At 40.6% G+C, this 20032-nt stretch overlaps 2 protein-coding genes across 3 annotated transcripts in view; one reads left to right on the top strand and one right to left on the bottom strand.

Moving 5' to 3' along the window:
* Positions 1 to 20032, bottom strand: part of LOC126564801 (protein PRRC1-like) — a 299123-nt gene that overhangs the window by 167719 nt on the left and 111372 nt on the right. The gene's annotated exons all lie outside the window — the stretch shown is intronic.
* The window catches only part of LOC126563788 (rap guanine nucleotide exchange factor 2), a 136802-nt gene that overhangs the window by 79994 nt on the left and 36776 nt on the right, over positions 1 to 20032 (top strand). Inside the window, exon 6 of one of the 2 annotated variants that reach the window (XM_050220527.1) lies at positions 8489 to 8501. The exons of the other annotated variant lie outside the window; for it this stretch is intronic. The gene's annotated coding sequence lies outside the window, so the exon portion shown is untranslated. Of the gene's footprint in view, positions 1 to 8488; positions 8502 to 20032 lie in introns of those variants that run through there. 2 annotated transcript variants of the gene reach the window in all.

Consider the following 20032-nt stretch of genomic DNA (forward strand, 5'->3'; position numbering starts at 1 on the left):
CTCCTTGCGGGTTGAAGCCATTGGCGAACGTTGATAAGCTTTCCGGGTAACCTCAAAACGGGCACAGGGGTCGCCTAATTATGTGTGTCAAATGGGTTGAATTATTTGCTCAACAGAACTGAATATCTTTCTGTGGATGTGTCGGTGTCTGAGTAAAAGAGAAGCGCGTGTGCAACACATTCAACCATGACACAAACCAAATAACTAAAAAAAACGGTGGAGAATGCTACTGAAAATAATGGTTAAAATTTTGTAACAACAAAAAATAAACAAAAGTCGATGGAAAAACTGTTTCCCCCGGAACAAAAGGTTGTGAAAAAATGGTTCCTTTTTGTTCTTTTCTTTCCCCTTTTGTAAATTGGAAAGAGTGAAAAAGGCAAACGGAACCAACGAAATGCAACAGAACAGGAAACAGAAACCACCCAATGCTTCGCAGATATGGTTGAAGGGAGGGGTAGCGAAACCACCAGTGGCAGTGGTACAAGGTGACAGCGCAAATGTCAGCCGAATGTGTGACACACGCTGCTCAGCGAAAATTGTACGATAATTTATTGCGTACCGGTTAAAGTTGAGTGCTAATGTTGAGTGTGTACTTTTGGGGGTAGGAAGAAGTTGGAATGTTTCGGGGATAACTTGTTGTTGGCCTGTTTTTGTTTGACTTATTGGTATGTGTTTTGTTGTGCAATTTAAACTTTTACGTCAAATGAAATGAGGATGTTTACATTTGCTTCTAGGTTTTGATGTGGTAAAATTAAGGTTTTACAAAAATGTTTACTTGTGATAGGAAAAAAGTTAGGAAATATTATTAAAATTACATAAAAAATTGTATAAATATAAAAAATTTAATAAAATAAATAACGAAAAATAAGCAAGTACAGTATGAACAGTATGAATATTTATCTCTGTACTTCATTTTTTGAACTAAAAAGTCCTAACACTATCGCTTCCCATACCGAAAATGGTAATCAAACAAACAAATGAACAAAAGAATCAACAACAAGTACACCAAACCAATGAACCCTTCTCACATTTTCTTCTTCACTTTCGCTTCTAGCGCCCTCCCTCCAAAAGCCCGTCAAGCCCGAGAAGAGTTGGTGAAAACTTGCTTTCCCAGAGAGTGATTTATAGCGCGTGCCACACTTGATGATATATTTCGACGCAAATTGCTAACATATATTCACATTTGCACCAATGACAGTGCCGCTACGACTTTAGGGTCGGCCGCTTATGGGTGTGTGTGTTTGGGGCGGCAAAACGAGATATGTGTGTGCCGTACCGGCCAGTTTTGTGTATTTGGCCATCGTTTTGTGTGGTTTTGGCTAGCTGTTGTCTGCGAGTGTTGCTGTGCGAGTGATGTTGTGAGTAGGGACGCCATGGAAGGTAATGGCGGGTGGGCGGTCAGTTTCCATTTTCTTGTGAATGCGAGCCTTAGGAAGCGTCACACTAGAGGGTATTTCCACAAATGTGTGCGCCCACTGGTTGCTTGTAAAGTTTTGCAGCTTGTGGGTGTATGTGTGTGATGTGGGCTGTGGATCGTGGCGAAAAACGAAAGCCAAAAGGCGATGGAGACGCCTGGTCGCTCGTAAGAGGGTTTTTAGTACGAATGCGTTTCGAGACGACGCATTCAAAGTTACACTGTCGAACCGTTTCGGGGATTGTGGGAGGTCTTTTTTTTTGCGCAACAAACACTGAACGAGCAAACGGTGGTATAAAGCATTCAATTTGCAGTGAAGATTATTGATAGATGGTATTTTTACGGTGCCGAGTGTTTTGGCTTGTGGTCGCCTCCGGCTTGTGCTTCTGGCTTGTGTCAGTTGTACCCGTTTAGCATTCGTTTGGGAGAAACCTTGCGAAGAAAATACAACACAAAGCGTACCATAATAAATTGTGTTTGCAATGGCAGGAAGGAAAAGAGTAACTTATCTTACGAAGGAAGAGAAAATAGCAGTCAGCAGCGTTGCGCGTTGGGATCGTTTGTTATTATTAAAAGTTTAAAAGTAGATTTTTTACTATTAGAAGAGCAAATTCGGAAGACGCTTTCTAGTCACAAGCAAAAGGAATAGTTTGAGCTTGAACACAAGGCCTGTTTTGTGTTGTAGCCTTTTCATAGTTGAAGTAAAAGAATTTCGAGAAATAAAAGATTTTGCTTAAAAGCATGCAATGTGTACAACAAAAAGCATTTTCTAACATATTTGTGTGTGTGTGTATTAGTTCATCAAACGTCGAAAATGCTCTTATTACAATAAACATCGTCTTTAATGTAATAATTCCTCACATAATACCGATGCACAATTATCTACTCTACACAACCATTTATTCATCACCGTCCAAACACTTCCAAAACTGTCTTCACAGCTGCCAACTATTTTCAGCAACAGCCTGTCGAAATTATCTCTGCCCACGATGACATCCCGACAAGCCCGGCTATCATGTTCTGCCAGTTGTACGACCACTGTCATCCACCGTTTCGTAGCCGGGGATGAAATGAATTTTGCCCACGAGCAAAGACGGTGCTAGGCGAATCGACAAAGCAAAAATAAAGCGTGAACAATACTGCACTTCAGCTGCGCGCCGAACAAGCACCGACGTTGTGTAAAATAATTATAAACTTTCTTCAGTCACAGCGAGCTCAACCGAGCTGGGCGTTCGTTCCGTCGAATCGCTTTCTGCAAGTAGAGCTAATAGGAATAAATGGAAAAAAGTAAAATAAACGAGAACAAAACCAGCCAACACTCGCAAACGAACCAGCAAGCGCGGGCTGGTTCACCGAAAGCCTGTAGGAAAATCACGCCAGCGCTGATTTGTTCCCGTGGGTGAAGCAAATTGTTGGGCGATGAGATGAGGTGAACGTTGCGAAAATGTTTCAAAGCACAAAATTAGCGACAGTGGCCTTAGTTTTTCGGTTTGGTGTGGTAGATGGCTAATGAAAGGCAAGGAAGAGGGTTGGAGATGAGGTGAACCATTAATTACCATCCTCTTGCATAGTGGTGCTGCTTGTGCATTTTCCCTTCCTCTCTCTGCCGCTTTCTCTCTCCATCGGTGTGCTGAAGTTGCCACGTGGCAAGTGATCCAACTGAAAAGTCCTCTCAATGCATACGAACGAGGGAAGGTGATAATCGGCAAACTGGTCAAGTTTAAAGTTCACGGTCCTTGTCCAATGAGTGCCATTTGGTGCTGCCGCTCGAAGGGCGTTCTATTTCGCTGTGTGTGTTCGCCCCTAGTGCGAGACCATCCACCGGTGTACACCACGGGAGACAGGATATAAGTTTCCCCCAAAGGTTCACTGTCCGACATTCGTTGACACGGAGAGCTGATGTTCGTCCCTCGGAGGAGAATGTTTATGGTACTGTGTCCTTGGACGACTGTTCGGAAGGTTTGTGGATGAACGACAAAATGGTACTCGAGATAAAACTGAATCGCTTTCTGTAGGGTTGTGCCTGCAAAAGATCTCGTCCCCAAAAAAGAGCTTCGGTCCCCGGTATTACCTACTGCAGGAATTGCTGGCAAGTGTGAGTGTTGCTGACAGCGTTCTGCGAGCGTTTTGAAAACTCACACCACTCGGACACCGAGTGTCCGAGTGGAGTGTGTTGCATCGTGCGGATGTTGCCTTTTTTCCCACCCCTCTGATAGCGTATGCTTCAGAATTTAAACATTCCCCTAGTCACAACGAGTCCCAAAGCAACAAAAAAGGAGCACGAAAAACCTCAATAAGGCGTCCGAGAAACAGTGGAACAGTGTCCGGGATCCTTCAGGGGGTATACTCCTATGGAATGAGACACCCCGGAACGGAACGGTAGTAATGAATGAGCTGCATTCCAAGTAATAAATTAAATTATCTGCTGCAAAGCGTCGACGGCCACTGTGGCCACTGTGGTGAGTTACTGAGAGTTTGAGGGAACGGGTTTTTTAGTTCGGTTTTTTTTTTCGTTTTGTATGAAGTAGTTTCCTGGTGCTTATGTTGCGGTAGAAACATTGTTCCCTACATTTATTCTCGCTTTTTACTCAAATAAACGGAAAAAAGTATAGCTTACCCTCAACCGCACCGAACATTAATGATGCAAATGTGTGTATGTGGTTTACTTAGCTAAGTACGAATTAGTGTGAAGATTTTTTCATGAAATAATAGCTGGTTAGGAAAAGATTAAGCCGAATAATAGTTTAATTAGCGTTGCCGTGGGATGATTTGGTTGTTTTAATAAACAAGAGCGTAACGCCACAAAGCGTCACCGTCACTTTGGTTGAAGTGTACCATTACAAATAGCTTTTGTTATCGTTAGTTTATCTTTCCTGGATTTAATTGGCCTCTAAGGATTTCATTTACACGGCACTGTGTTGTACCGTGCACATGGCACAGAAGGTAAATTGTTGGCACTTGGAATAAATGGTAGCTATTAATTCTTTTGCTTCCTTCTGAGTTCATGAAAACGTATCTTTTTATTAATTTGAGCTGTTTGAGTAGATTTTGTTACACGTAAAGAGCGTCTGAATTTGTGCAATTTATTGTTAGTTTTTATTTATCAATTTTTATTTATTTTTAGCACTAACTAGCAAACATGATACTTCAAATAGTAATTTAAATAATTTTGATTATTCCTTTTACCTTCAATTGAGTTGAGGTGACTACGACTTCTATTTTTATTCATTATAGCTAAACTGTAGATTTAGCTGAATTTATGTGCTATAGAGGGTCCGCTATTTTATAGTTGAATAAATACTATAAGTCTTGATTGGTTTAATGCTTGTTTAAGAATGTTTAAGAAGGAAAGGAGGAGAATTACGAAATAAAAAATATATTTTTTTTGCTTTAATGTCTTAATGCCTTAATGTCTTAACAGTTTAATACATTTTTCATTTCACCTGCTAGTTCTCAATATAAACTGTGTACTTTTTGGATAGCAGTACGAATTTGAGACGCCTCAATGTATGCAATTAATCATATGTTTTTACTGGAATTATTCTTCAAAGTTACATAGCACGCGCCTTTAGTTTTGCTGTTAAATAATAACTATATTCAAATCACATACAGGATCATATTAAAGCTATGGCAACAATTCACATTACTCCTTTCAGCCGCATTCTTCCCGATGTCTTTCTCATCCTACAGTGGCGACTCGACTATTAGGAAAATCTGCATTTAAATGAATTATTTTAATATCCCTATTATGTGCATCCCAACAGCACCACCGGAGGTGGTGCCAAGCGTAAAAGGCTTAGACCGATTACGGTTCGCCAGCCTATCCATGTACGGGAAAGGAAAATCTTCTGGATGGTACAAAATCATACCCATCCATGGGTAGCCAGCCAGCCAGCCAGCCAGCCAGCCAGCGATAATTGAGCATGCAGCGTACGGACAGCCTGGGGTTTATCTTGTCCGTGCTCCGTGTCGCGACGAAGTGCCTCCATGCCTCCTTTTCTACCAGTCTGGGAGCTCCCGGAATGTTAGCAAGCGTTGAAATGAATTCATGACACATTACTTCTCCGGTTTGCCTCGGATTGAGCATTTGAAGAATGCGACAGCGAAGGAACGAGAACGATGCAGACGAATGTGAGTATGTCGACCTAGAAGGAGGCGCTGCTCCATGAGGCCTATAAGTAGACGGAATGCAGATAGTGCAGAGTGTGAGTGATTTCCCGCGGGAATGGTGCGAATCGGTAAGTGAATGAGGTGAAATATTTCGAAGAGAATTTTGTGCAGCGAATTTGTAATAAAAATGAAGTCATCAAATGTCGGGAGTTACGAGACAGCATACGACGCAAAAGCGATGATAAAATCAGCTTAAACTGCTCAATTTGGTAACTGTTAGAATATGTTACATTTAAATATTTAAGCAGCTTTTCTCGATAATTGCACCTTGCCCTGGGAGGATTGAACGCATTCGCACAGTGCTTTTAATAAGATTTGCTCGAATGATTGTATGCAGTGCGGTGTGGTAGATATTTGCATAAGGCACGACACGTGTGGCTTGGGAAATGTGTAAATGATTGAATTCGTTTATGGCAAGCAGGAAGCCGTGCTGAATCATGCGTGGGAAACGATCTGTTTTACCATCATTCGAGCTTTCTCTGACTCTGGCTCGGGAAACAAGGAAGTCGTTTGCGTTATGCTTCAGCTTTTTGCGATTGGGTTACCATAACCGTGGGAGCCAAAATATATTCCTGTAAACCAGAGCACACGCCACACTGGCACAGTTGAAAAGTCATTTAACTCATTTTCTCTGTTCCGACGTTTCGCTTTTTCCATTTCCCAAGCCATATTTTTTGTTCCATTTATCCGTATGCGGATGTGAACAGTGCGTACACGACACAATCTCACACTATGTTGGACACCGGAAGCCGGAAAGGGTACACGAAGTGTTACAATAATGGTTTTCGGTGTCGGTATACTCGAAATCGAAACGTATCGAAGCTTCGAACCCGTCCCATAGACTCCCGGAGCAATCGTTTCTTGTGCTCTTACACATGTTTTATGAAGGAAGACTATCGGAAACGGCCACAGGCGTGGGGCTAGTGGGGAAGAACAACAAGGCAATAAATAAACATTGCACCACTTTTCCTCTGCGACTTGACTTGCCATTCCCTCTTCCATAATAGGTGGCCATTTTACACGTTTGGGGCGGGGATAATAATTTTAATGAATTGAACATGTAAATGGAAGCAAGCCATATTTCATTGCATCGGTCTCATTCGTTTCGGGAAGAGTTGATTGTATTAAAACAACGGGAGCGGTTGGTAAGGAAGAGTACGAAGAAAGACTGGATAAAATTGTTATATGGTACAGTGGTCCCAGGAGACGACATCATCAAAAGGACCCACTGCTGGCGTAACCCTATGTAGCGCTTCGTTCACAAGCCACTAGCGAATGATGCATGCGAACTATGGAGGAGTAAAATGGATAACATTGGATTGTTGGAACTAGTGTCGGAATGGTCATCGGAAAGAGAGAGAAAGTGGAAAAAAACTTGAGAAAGAAGTGATAATGAGAAGTGCTGAATTTATAAAAAGGTGATATTCCGGGTTACTCCTGCTTTTTAGTCGAAAACGCTGAATAAACCCGACTAAATTTGTCGGATGTAGAAAAAAAAATGAATTCCTTAGAGCTAGTCACTTTGCGTTTTTGTACAATAATTTTACTTGGAAATTACTTAATTAATTAAGTGTTACTTACTTTGGAATTACTTAATTAATTAAGTTAATTAAGGAAATTAAGTGCGGACCTAGGTTCGATCAGTTGCGCCTTGAGTGTCGCTCTAAGACGGTTTTCGCACTCGAAGGAAAGCTTTGTTCGAATAAGGTATAATGATTGAAGCTATAAATGCTCTTTGATATCAAACCTTCGCACGTACGGGTACAAATTAGATCAAAAAGATTCGAGTAATTCTTATAAACTCCCGATTTTGTTTGTTGGGGATGTACTTCATTTTTCGAGGAAAAATTTGTGGATTACATACCTTTAGGGGTAAATTTTATTATTTATTTATTTATTTAAAAATTAGCAAATGTCTGCTTCAAAGGCTTGACTATGTATCTTAAAACTAACATAAAGGGAAGGGTAAGGCAAACGAAACACAAAGACTACCTGAGGATTTTATAATGAGAAGACCTGGCAATCAACGTCTACAAAAGAAGTAAAGAAGTTTCTGTAAGGCTAAGAAGCTCGTATGTGGACCAATGCTTTCCTATGCTTACCTAACACCATTTACCATACACAACAATATTCCAACAATTTTCAATATTTCCAATGCATCAAGTAATTTCTCCCACAGTTCCATCACTATAGTGGACGATATACCATCAATTCCATTGCAAGTGTTGCACTGTGCTGTACCACGCCGTGATTAGTGCACTTTTAAGCACTCACCCGCAACCGTCTGTGCAAGCCGACGGAATGTTGGCGACCTAACAGTAGGCGTTTTGTGATTTATGTGTCTGTACGAGGGAAGTCTCCGAAGGAAAAGTTATGTCCATTGCGGGTGCGTCTTCTTGGCGTCCTGTGGCCCACCGAGACGTCCTCGGGCGATGCGGATGGAGCAAATTATACGTACAATTTCCTTTCGCCGAGTAATCGAGAGCAACTCGCCTTGTCCGGGTACTTACGTAAGATGCTAAGATGCTGCACAGATTTCGCCGATGCAGTCGGTGAAGAAAAGTGAACTGCATAGTGGACATTCCGGAACGCCGATCACAGGAAAAGCTGGAATGAAGTCACCCTGCCTGCAGTCTTGTTTATGATTGAGCATTAGATCGTTGATCATGGTGTTTGTTTCTGCATTTTTCTGGCTTCCTTTTTGCTCGGAGGTTAAAAGGAGTAAATGACGCTTGAAGCCCATTCTCGGCTTAGACACGCACAGTAATGAAGTCCTACTGCTGGTGCCCAACCACAAGGCACACCGGGTCATCGTAATTATTTTTATAAACTAATGGAAAAAATAATACACTCAAAGTGAGTGCAGAAGTGAAAAAGCGAGAGAGAGAGAGAGCGGAAAAAAAGCAAACAAAACACAAATTGATTGAGGTCAAGATTTTCATCCTCTTGTCGTTGTCCGTTGGTTGCAATGGCATCATCATACTGATGAGCTTATCATCCGTAGAATGGACCGACTCTTCTCATCCAGAAGCCGAGTGGAACGAAGGCGACGAGATCAAAGAGGAAAGTCATCGTTTTATCGTTGACCAGTTGAGTTGATTTTCCTCGCTCCAACATCAACGGGACCTCCCGAGTACGGTTGGGACTGTGAATGTGCCTCTTTGTTCCTCATCCACTCCAAACGACCGGCTAGAATATCTTGAACATTTTATCCTCCCTCCCGCATGTTTCGATGCTTCTTAGCCCTTCCTCCTTGGTCGTTAATTCCGATAGCACAAAATGGGCATAAAATAGAGGTGAAATGTGATTATGAAAATAGTATTCCACCGGTACCATACTGGTTGCTGCGTATGCTCAACGTTTCCACCTACCGGAAAACCGATCCGAGTGATCAAAGTAAATGGTTTAGCAAATTAATTTCTCATTCTGTAGAACGTCTGTTACCAGAGGAATTGATATCCACCATCACCATCCGAGCATCGGACCGCAAGACTTCGTATTCCGTCTTCCAATCGATCCGACGTTGTCCTTGTCACGTCTGTCTTGGGGTTTTGTGAGCTGATAAGCAAGTCAAATCGTTTGAATCGCTTCGCACTGATTGTGCAGTTTGATGAAGTGGTTGAAAGCGTCCAGTTTGCAGTGACGAGCAAATGCAAGCAGTAAACTGAAGGTATTTGTTCCCCTCATTAGTGCCACCAGCAGTTTTAGCTGCAAGAGCAATGGGTCAACTTTTTGTGCTTTGCTGGGTGGTGGGAAGTGTCTCGCAAACAAACCGCTCCTTGTTTAAAGCTGTGCCGATCGAAACGATAATGATGTTAAGGGTTTTTGTGGGCTTGCAAAAGAACCAAACAAAAAATAGCATTAATTCCCGGAAATGTGTGTTTCCCTAGTAGATAATTATTCCTGTGCTACACAGGTAGTTATTTATTTACTCAAGGTTCACTGATAAGCATTTCCGGGATGGGGGATGGGAGAGTTAGAACACTTTTGCGTGATAAGTACACGCATCAACCTCAAGTGCGCTGTTGCATTGAGGGCTTTCTGGAGGGTGCTTTGTTACGGGGAAGTTTTTTGTAGCTGTAATTGCTGCTCTTACTATCCTATTCAACATGATGTTAAACACGCATGAAGGTGGTATTTCTGTAGTTGATGGAAGATTATTTAAACGTTTAACGACGCTGCGGAATACGGAATACGGAGTGAGGGTTGCGTAGTACACGCATTTTGTCAACAAGGGCTGATTTAGGAGAAAGAAGAAAAAACAGTTGTTGAGTACATAATTAAAATTAAACAAGGCATGTATTATGTATTTGTTGCTGTTTTAATTTAAAGGATGTTTAAGAGTTGAACTTTAATTTAAGTTTAAGTTTATTTAAAGTTTTTCTCTTCTTCCTCTTCTTCTTCTTGGCTTAACGACCTTCTATGTCAAACCGGCCAGTTAATGACTTACTAAACTTGCTTTTTCCACGTAGTTCATAGTCAGCTGTCAGTCTATCCTGACTATCCTGACTGACTGACTGTCAGGATAGTCAGCTGTCAGTCAATCAGTCAGTCATTGTGGAGAAACGGTCCGGATGGGATTCGTTCCTCTTCCTTGGCGTGTTATATTCAAAGTATCAATTATTTTCTTAGAGCTAGTTCTTTGTAATCATCTTTCAATTTCTAATTAAATAAATTTTAATTAAATCTACATTTTACTCAACACTTCAACTTGTTTTTCTTTGATTTCATTTTAAATTCCCTCGCTATTTCTTTTAAAAGGAACTTGAATTTTTTCACAAAAAATAAATAAATAAATAAATAAATAAAAAATCCTTGAACACCGTAAAAGCACGTCGGAACATTTCAATCAACCTTCTGGGTGCAGTTTGTCAACGTGCGTTCCGGCATGACATTTATTGCCTTTTTCCGGCCGTCACGAAAGCGAACAGATGTGTCACTAGCTACTAGGCAAAAAATCAACGACGATCGTTTAGTGTTTTTAGCGATACATGCTCGGTTTGTGGCTTTGGTTAGGCAGAATGGAGGACGTTTTGAAGCGTATTTGTATACCGAAATTGATGTCTTATTAGGGCAGACATTAAACCAAATAAAAAGAGAGATATTTAAAATTAATTATACTTAGCAAGTAAACAATTTTAATATCAAACTAGAGTTGAAATTTTAACCGAGTATGCCCGGGATAAGGCAAAAAATAAGGAGGAAATGCCTTATCAATATAATTGTACTTTTTTTTTTCAACACAAGTGGTGTTGACAATACGGCACTGGACCGTCATATTCAATTGTAAATAAATAAATAAAATAAATAAATAGAGTTGAAATTTCTATTTTGCTTTCAAGGAATACAGACGATTTAAATTAATTCATTTTTAATGCGTTTTCATTTTTATTTCTAATTCTTTATTTTTATAATTTATTATGACGGTCCAGTGCCGTATTGTTATATTTCTAATTCTCTAAAAAGAAAAAAAAGAGCTCCCGAACCATTTTATGATACATATTACCTTTGCTCTTACAAACGCTTTAAATAAAAACAGCAAAATACAACCATTTTTATGTGCTAATGTGTGCTGTTTCTCATGCGCAACTTACAACAAACATGATGCTGCCAAAGTGTTTGTTATGCCTTCCTTGGCAGGAAACAAGCATGATGCCTGGTTGCTCCCACGCAACGATGCGTCTTTAATTATTCATGTCTAATTATTCATCGGCAAGTCAATTGATTAAAGGTAAACACACAGACAACCCACCCCGGGGGCATGCGTCGGGGGATGAATGATGATCATCGTTGGGTGTAAAACAATACTAAGGGGTTGCAACCGTAAGGCAACCGTGCACGTGCTACATATAAGAACGGGAAGAAACATATCGACCGGATTGTAAAACGGAAGCTTATTTTTAATGTTTGCTGTTTTTCGATTACCGTAGACTTATGGGAAAATGAAAGGAAAGTCTTTAAATAGTAGCATGGAAAATTTGTGTGAGGTACAGAAGCTAAAAGAGTCAAGGTACATCCGGTTGTGGGCAGCTTATACAAAATTTACTTAGGTAAAAATGATTAAAGTAAGCAAGGAAGCACAAGGAGTATGGATAAGGTTGGTTTTGAGGGGTTTTTGAGAACATTATTTGGAAGAAGTTTGAATGCAAAATTCATGTTTCGTGCTGTGGTTTGTAATTCAAAGTAGGTCAAAGTATTTTGTGGGAAAAAATTAAATAAAAAGCTTTGAGCTTTTCCCAACAGATGGCACTTCCAGGTTGATTCGAAATTTTAGTAAAAACGCCCAAATTAAGCAAAGTTTTTATAGAAAAAAAGCATGCTACAAGATTCGTTATATTTTTCTCTATTCGAGTTCGTTCTGTTTGAAGTTGAGCCTCTGCTCAACATGCCTTACATGTTCGATGGGAACCGCCAAAAGTTAATTACCATAAGGGGCATACGCTTTTTAAGCTCACCTGACTTTTGCAATCCCACTCATCATACCCCCGTTTGGACTCATCAAAAAGCAATAACAACACTGAATGAAACGGGAAAAGGAAAAACACGCTATGTTCACCACCTTTATTTGCTTGCAATCGTCCACCAATCATGGGTGCAATTTTGAAGGATCAGTTTTTCTGGCTCACATGTGTCTGTTTTTTCTGCTTCTCTTTTTTTATATTAGAGTATTCAGTGTTCGAGGTAGGCTTGTACGTTAAATTTGGGAGCATCAACTCTACCTCGTTTGCTCGAACTTTGCTGTTGAGCATCACGAACGCAGCGCTCCAAATCCGAAAGTGTTCATTCGCTGATTTGCATTAATATTTAAATACTTCACCAGAACCAGCGAAGGTGCAAATGCATCGGACATGGGATCATCCCGCTGCTAGAGCAGCAACTAGGAAGCAAGGAAGCACAATTCACAACCTAGCAGGAGCACTGCCTTCGTACGAAACTTTTCCTAACGACACGGGTAACTGGCACTGTCCGTGATGCCACACAGCGGTGGTCACTTTCAATTTTCCACCATATCCTCACCGACGTCCGGTGGAAACACACGCAACCACCATACCTTTCGGTTGAAGTTGGTCAAGTGGCAGGATCAAGCACACAAGGTTGGCACCACGGTACACGGTACGGTTCGCAATAATGGATTCGGGATTTTTGCATCAGCACAGCACCAACGCTAGGTACCGGTGGTACGAATCGCGTGTGGTTGAACTAACGATGGGACGATACAACCCGATACTAGCATTCCATTGGCCACATTGTGCATCATGATGCTGCCGGTGCTGCATTGTGGCTGGTACGGCTGGTGGGCGTTCTATATTCACCAGAGAACCACAAAATGATACCAGCACAACAGACCGGCTGCGACGGCCGCGAACAAATGGCCGGATTGCAAACGGTTCCGGTGTGTCGAACGAACGCATGCACTCAGCAGGAGGCTAGGTGTACTGACGATCTTCACGGTCTGGTCCGGTGGGTCGTCGCCACGTTGGTCGGACGGACCAACCGAGAGGACAAGGGTGTTAATTGTGTGTCGGTTGAATTTTGGCTTTTTCCGGTCAAGAACCCACCGGTGTTCCGGCTTCCGGGCTCTGGTGGGAGCAGCGAACGTTGCGGGAAATCGTGAGTGCGAAATAACGAATGTGGTCTCGTTGCTGTTCAACTCAAAATCACATCGCATGAGATTGTGTGCATGTATGTGTGTGTGCATTGTTGTTGTACGAATGGGTGGACGATGGGTGGTTCGGTAAAAACATCATGTTCATTCGACATGCTGCCGGGTCTCCTTTTTCTCGTGCTCACTGCTCGCATGAATTTCATTACAGCTTCAATAATTGAGTATCGAAGTACGCATATGGATGGATCGGTTGGAAGTCTGGAAGTCTGGCTTGCTAACCCATCCCGTTTGCCGTCCCATCATCGCGGGTGTACGTTCGCACATCAGTACCGATTGTTTCAGGGCCCAGGTCGCGAGGTTCCGGAGTCGAAGTGTTCGCACGGACGTTCGATCCGTGCGCTTTTATTGCACACGGTGTTAATTGCGTTTGCAATGGGTGATTCGCTGCACAAACAAATTTGCGCCTGGAACTTCTCACTCGTGCTCGTGTGTGGAGTGTTGAGATGTTTTAATCGTCCGTTGGTTGACATTATGGACACGGGAATAGATAAAGGAAGGAACGTTGGGTTTTGCTACATCGGGTAAAAGTTTAGTGATTTCATGTTTGCTATTTGGATTGTAAACCATTAGTATTTACATGTCTAGGTTGAGAAACAAACGCTCGAATATATGCAATTTTGTTTAATAACGTGTATTTTTTCCCGTATTTTATTTTATTTCTAATGGTTTTTCGAAGTTATAAAAAAACGTTCATAGTTTTTGGATAAAGTCGAAAAATAAAATATATCAGGTTGATTCTAACCCGCGTGGTTGCATACTTTGGGGCGTTAATGCAACATAATAAAAATACTTCAAATAACCATGTTCCATGTTATTAGAAAATCGGCGATGCTCGTGACAGGAAAATTAATCTTGTGAGGCAAAATGGCTATTTTTATTTGTTTGGTACTCACATAGTAAAGTAGAGGCTCACATCACTAGTAAAATATTATAAATTATTTAATACATAGTTTTAATAAATCCTCTTTCTTGTACCGATCCCGAAAAAACCGATCCAAAATTTCCGCGACTGAACATCCATATATTTCTAAAAACTTTTCCAACGGATCACGTTGGCCTCTACCTAGATTTTTTACGAATGTGTTGGAAAATTGAAAATTTGGTAATGATATAAAAAGTTAAAGATTTTTTGTTAATTTGATTTGAGAGCTGTTCGGTTACAGATGCGATCTCGACACCGTTCTTCATGTGCAAAATCCGAGATTCAAATCCCACCCGCATCGTTAACCCGAAATGAGGACTTATTGTCCAACTACGTAGTATCAATAAGGTTAGTAAGCCGTACGATGCCCGGCTTGCCATAATAGGTTGCTAATCCTAGAAGAAAAAGATGTAAAATTGTTTGCATATTTTTGGGCGTTAGTAATTTAAAAATTCCCATAAATGCAACTTAGTACTCCAAAGATACTTAAAATCAAAGAGCAAAAAGCGAACACAATTATTCACAACTATTAATTTATTCATACATAAAACGCGCCAAAGTTTCCGTAAAATATTGAAATAATTCTCCATTACACCATACCCAATCATATCCGGATGAAATTCATCAATCATTCTGGCTTAGCTACGGGAAAGCTGGTCCGAACAAATAGGCACCATGCAACAAAGCCGCTTACCAATCGGTGACGGCTGGAGGATTTAATTAATTGCATCACAGCACACTCGTCGTGAGTTTCATTGGACCGTTTGTTCTTCCAACGATCCAACTCACAGTGGGTGTGAAAATTCTAGATTGCTCATTTATGCTTCCTATTTCCTTTGTTCCGATGGAGTGTCCATTTGTTCGCCGTGTAGATATGCATGCGTGTAGCTGTATTTAGTATGTTTCTTTATGCGCCTGCCAAGCCTAACGCCATTCGAGCTAAATCGTGGTGTGGTTATAGCTATATTGTTTCAATATTTGGCTAAATATCCATCGATGGCCGCCAGATGCGCCGCGTACCAGTCGCGGTAACTGAATTGTTTGCAGTTGTTAGCAATTACAGTTTCCCCAAATTCTCTCCCCTTTTGTGCCTCTGCTCGCTGTATGAGGTTAGTTTGTGCTAATTGAATTTTAATATTTATTTATTTATGTGTTTCACGCTCAGTTTGATCGGAATAGAGTGCATTTATCAATCGGGGGTTTTTACTTTGCCGGCCATTTTGTGTGTCGGTTGCGAGTGCATCGAGCCAACCTATTCTTAATGTGGTTCCGAGTTGTGAATGTGAAACAGTTTTTAACTTAGCTGCGGAAAGTGGTGACTTCTATTTCTGACTCGTCATGAAACTGTCAATTATTTGCATAACCCTGAAGCGCTAGGAATTGATGATTCGAGTCGATTGAGTTGCAACCTATTGACGAGTTGAAAGTTGAGTGAATAATAATGAGCCAGCAGTCAATTTCATAATGAGCTTTAATAAAGTGTATTGGAGTTAGGCTTTAGTTTTTAAATTAAACTTAAGTTCAACTTCAATTACTTACAATGTCAGTTTGTATGCTTCCCCATTGCGCTTCTCTTTCAGGAAAATTTTAATTAATCAAATTGTGTACCACTTCAGATGCGGTGGTAATGAAGCTACGGTCTGAAGTCAACGTTCATGGCGGTTGAACTCCGTACTGGGAACTGGTAAAAGACGTGCTCGGTGATGTTTGTCCACACAAACACTCCAGGTGGTAGTGTCCTTGACATGCAAAACTTTCAATGCACGAGGCGAAACGTTCCAAGACGTTCATGAGGTCAAAACTGATTCTCGAGAGATGGGATGGAAGGATAGTTTTGTGGTGGGTTTTAATTTGTGCTGTTTGTTTGGTTTCCATTAAAGAATATGTGTTTTTAAGTAGTGTGCTGTTGATTTTTTTTATTAATTTCATATACAGAATTTCGTTCACAACTAGATCGAAAATGGTAGCTACTTCGTTTTCCAATATGGAGTTTAATAGTAAGTCTTCACCGCAGTGGAACGATCAGAATGAAATTTGTACCTTGTTCCTGACGTGCCTGCTCAACCGTGCTGGACTAATCTAAGATATTGATTTTTTTTATTTCAAGAAGGGCTGCCTGGCATGATAAAATATTTGAAAATAATATTTAGTAGTTAAATTATGGGTTTATTCCATAATGAAATAAATTGCGGTACCGATCTTCACAAAGCAGGCCATGAGATTAAATCTCATACATACCGTCTAATATGCCATTGTATGCTGCGTATGACACAAGAAGTTCGTGGCATTAGAAGACTGGTGGCACAGCTCCATCGTTCCGATTTTTTCTCATGGTTTTTCGAACATGTTTTTGTTTCTAGCTTCTGATAAATTCGGACGCTTCTGTCATCTGTCAAATGTTGCGTAAAATTTACTTATTTATTTATTTATTTATTTACAATTGATTACGACGGTCTAGTGCCGTATTGTCAACACCCCTTGTGCTGAATAAATTTTAAGATTTTAATGATAAGGCATTTCCTCCTTATTCTTTGCCTTATCCCGGGCATACTCTGTTAGTAACCCCATTACGTTTTAAAAATAGTTTTAATATAGCTATTTTAAATAGTATTAAAATAGTTCAGTGTTTTGAATTCTTAAGGTTTGATCCCTTCATATGAACTTTTTGAGAAGTGTAATGCTGATGAAAATTAGAAACTTATGTTAATTTGCTAGCTATAAAAATTATAGCACATAATTTGCAGCGTAAGCATAAATGAGATTGACGGCGTACTTCAGTTGTACACAACCAAGCTACAAAGTAATATCAGTGAATTAATAAGCGTACCATTGCAAACATAATAAAACTAGCAAATTATGTGGCTCACTTAGCGTCGGGCAACTCGCAGCGCAAGATCGACGTACACATCCCTCTTGAGCTGGTACTGTATCGTGGAGCTAGGTTCCACTTGTTGCCTACTTACATGATGGCCAACACAGCACTTAACGTGTACTGTAGTTGCAGTTGCTGTCTCGTGAATCCGCGCTGGCAGATAAAATAAAACATCTAACGACGTATGACATGTCGGTCACACATCAAGTGTCGTTACGCGGTGGTCGCTGTTGGCACAAGAGACCATCTTTGCTGCTTCATATAAGCCGCCAGTTTCTACTCCAGTTTGTGTGTGTGTGTGTGTTATTTTCCTTTCGATGTCCCGAAGCTGGTGTCTCATTCACACCCGCGATGTGTTTGCGTTGCTTAGTGCATGCTATAAACACACTCGTACCACGTCGGTACGATGGTAATCCGTAGTCAACTGCTTTTCCCAACTGTGCAATCTCTTGTGTGGAAGGCGCTTCCAGCTTTCCACGGTATGCGACCTAGTCAAGTGCGACAATGAAGTGCCGTAAGGTGACGTCATGTACGCCGTGAGGGTTAGACAGCAAGAAACTGGAGATGGATTTGGAGCGAACGAAAATACCTTCGTTGGAAGAACAACGAAGCAGAGTCATCGTCAGCCATCGTCTAGAATGGTTGACGATGGTGGAAACGGTGGATTCATAAGCACTTAAAATGACATTTTGTGTCACGATTTTCGCGTTACGTCCGGAGAGAGAGAGAGGTTGCAGAATTTACACTCTTCTTTTTTTTGACTTGAACGATGTAAGCACTGCTTCTTTCGAGGGTTTGATGATGAATGTGCTGAACTGGATGTGCCTTTTTGAGGAAAGTCTCTTGAAATTGCAGAGCTTCACAAATAAATAACTGCAAGAGTTTTGTTTTTTTTTTTAACCATAAAACTACAATTAAACCAATGTTCTCATAAGGTAAAAATATATAAATCTTCATCGTGATGATCAACCGACTAAGCAACGCACCGAAAGGTTCATTGTACGGGCAAATGGCTTGATTTGTCACCATTTGTCAGCCATGGCTTTTGGTTCGCTGACGCCATCTGCCCTATTCACCCCAAAAACACACACGCACATATGTGAGCACGTATGCGTGCAGGACACGATCAGAATCGTAATCAGTGCGGCCTGGTGAAACCGTAATTTGCAGAACATTCACTTTAATTCACTCAACCAATCTGCTGGAGAAGCGCAAGCATCCCTTCCGGTGGCGAATCCTGCTCTATTGATTGTTTATTCCAAACCATAAACGTAAATGACCACCATCGTGTGGGTAGTGTGGATCGGAGGGGTGAAAATTTAAAGCCTGACCTGATTGGCCAAACCCAAACCTCAACCGTGCAGCAGCTTTTCCACCATCACTTCCCGGGTTTTGGTTTGGCTTGGTTGTCGGTGTTTGGGTGGATTTTAGGGTAAAGAGAAAAATTAGTAGAGGAGCTCATGGTTTGGTTCATGGGAAAAAAGGAATAAAAAAAAACCTAGAAAAGCTTCATGCGAATGATAGTTGGTAGTGAGTACTGGAATGTGAACATTGCAGATTTTCTTCACGTTTCGAATAAATGGTAATAATTGCTGCAATCATATCATGAATATTCAAGCTTTAGGGAGGTTATGGAGGGTTTTTGCACGAATCGGTTCTACCAATTTTGTGGCAAAAGGTTTCGACGGTTAGCAGGAAATCTCTGCAATTTAGTTTCTCAGAATCAGTGCAACAGGGACATCAAAGCAGAAGTTTGTGTAGTTCATTACGCGTTTGTTACGGTACAATCACATTCTTTAGAAGGTAAAAACATTTTGAACAATAACAACGACAGCCTTAATGAACGCAATTCGCATGAGATTTGAATTAACAGCTCTTTCCAATTTACAGACGACGGATAGTACTGGATCGTTACGATCTATATCGAATTATGGTTTTGAATCATTTAAGGCTATGGATCAAATGTATAGTTTAATATTGGAAACCTGCTGAAGAACTTTGCTGACGCAAGAGGAATTCTTGCATCTTTGAGAGGCTCGGGCCTGCCATTTTTGGCTTTCTTTCGGCACCCGTTCGTTACTCAGGTAACCGTCAAGGTTGTAAAGCCAGTAAAGCAGAAGAATTTTTTTTTTAAATTACAATATTTATTTTAATTACATTATTTTGCATTCTCTTCCTTACGATCATTAAATAAACTTAATGCTCAATGAGCCTGCAATATTCCTTTGGCCATTTCAAATAATTCTCGTAGTTCAATACTTTTCTTATGTGGATGGTGTTAGAAATCTCCTCACTTTTCTTGGGATTACATTACATTTAAAGAAATTTCTCAAATGGCATTGTAATGTCATCGCATCGATGTTCGGTGTTATATTCTTTCTAAATACATATTTAATTGATTATGATAATGCTTGCCACAGAAATAATTAGGATTATGATTTGTTACAATTATTTTTATTTCAAATTTTAGGAGCGCGAACAATAAGCCAAGGGCATTTCAGAACGCAAATCACTAATCGTTACTTTATAAATTTAAAATCTAATTTGAAGATTAAACACAGAATAAAATAATTGCATACCTTCAGGCGTGACTTTTCCTAGAAGCATATGTTTAGCATTATCTAGAGATAACATCGCTTGTACAATGGATTGATTTTAAGAAAAGTGTCATCAGCTCCAAACCTCAAGCCATTATAGTTCTAATGCTATTTTCTTCAACATTGTTTCCTGCAGCGAATTTCAATAGAAAATGAGCTCATAAATTCTTAGTGTCCCTGTTGTTCAAAGCTAATTAACAGTACACACAACGCCCTTCACATGATTGCATCATTCAAAACGCCACCACACACACTTTACACGTATGCCCGGGAACCGATTCCGGCACGAAAAACAAGTACAATCGAATCGAATTGAGTTTTCTTGCTTCCAGCATCACATTCCACACACACACGAGGTTCGATCGATCAATCACCGGGCACGGTATTGTGG

The sequence above is a fragment of the Anopheles maculipalpis genome, chromosome 3RL (genome assembly GCF_943734695.1).
Source record: "Anopheles maculipalpis chromosome 3RL, idAnoMacuDA_375_x, whole genome shotgun sequence".
Taxonomy (NCBI): Eukaryota; Metazoa; Arthropoda; class Insecta; order Diptera; family Culicidae; genus Anopheles; species Anopheles maculipalpis.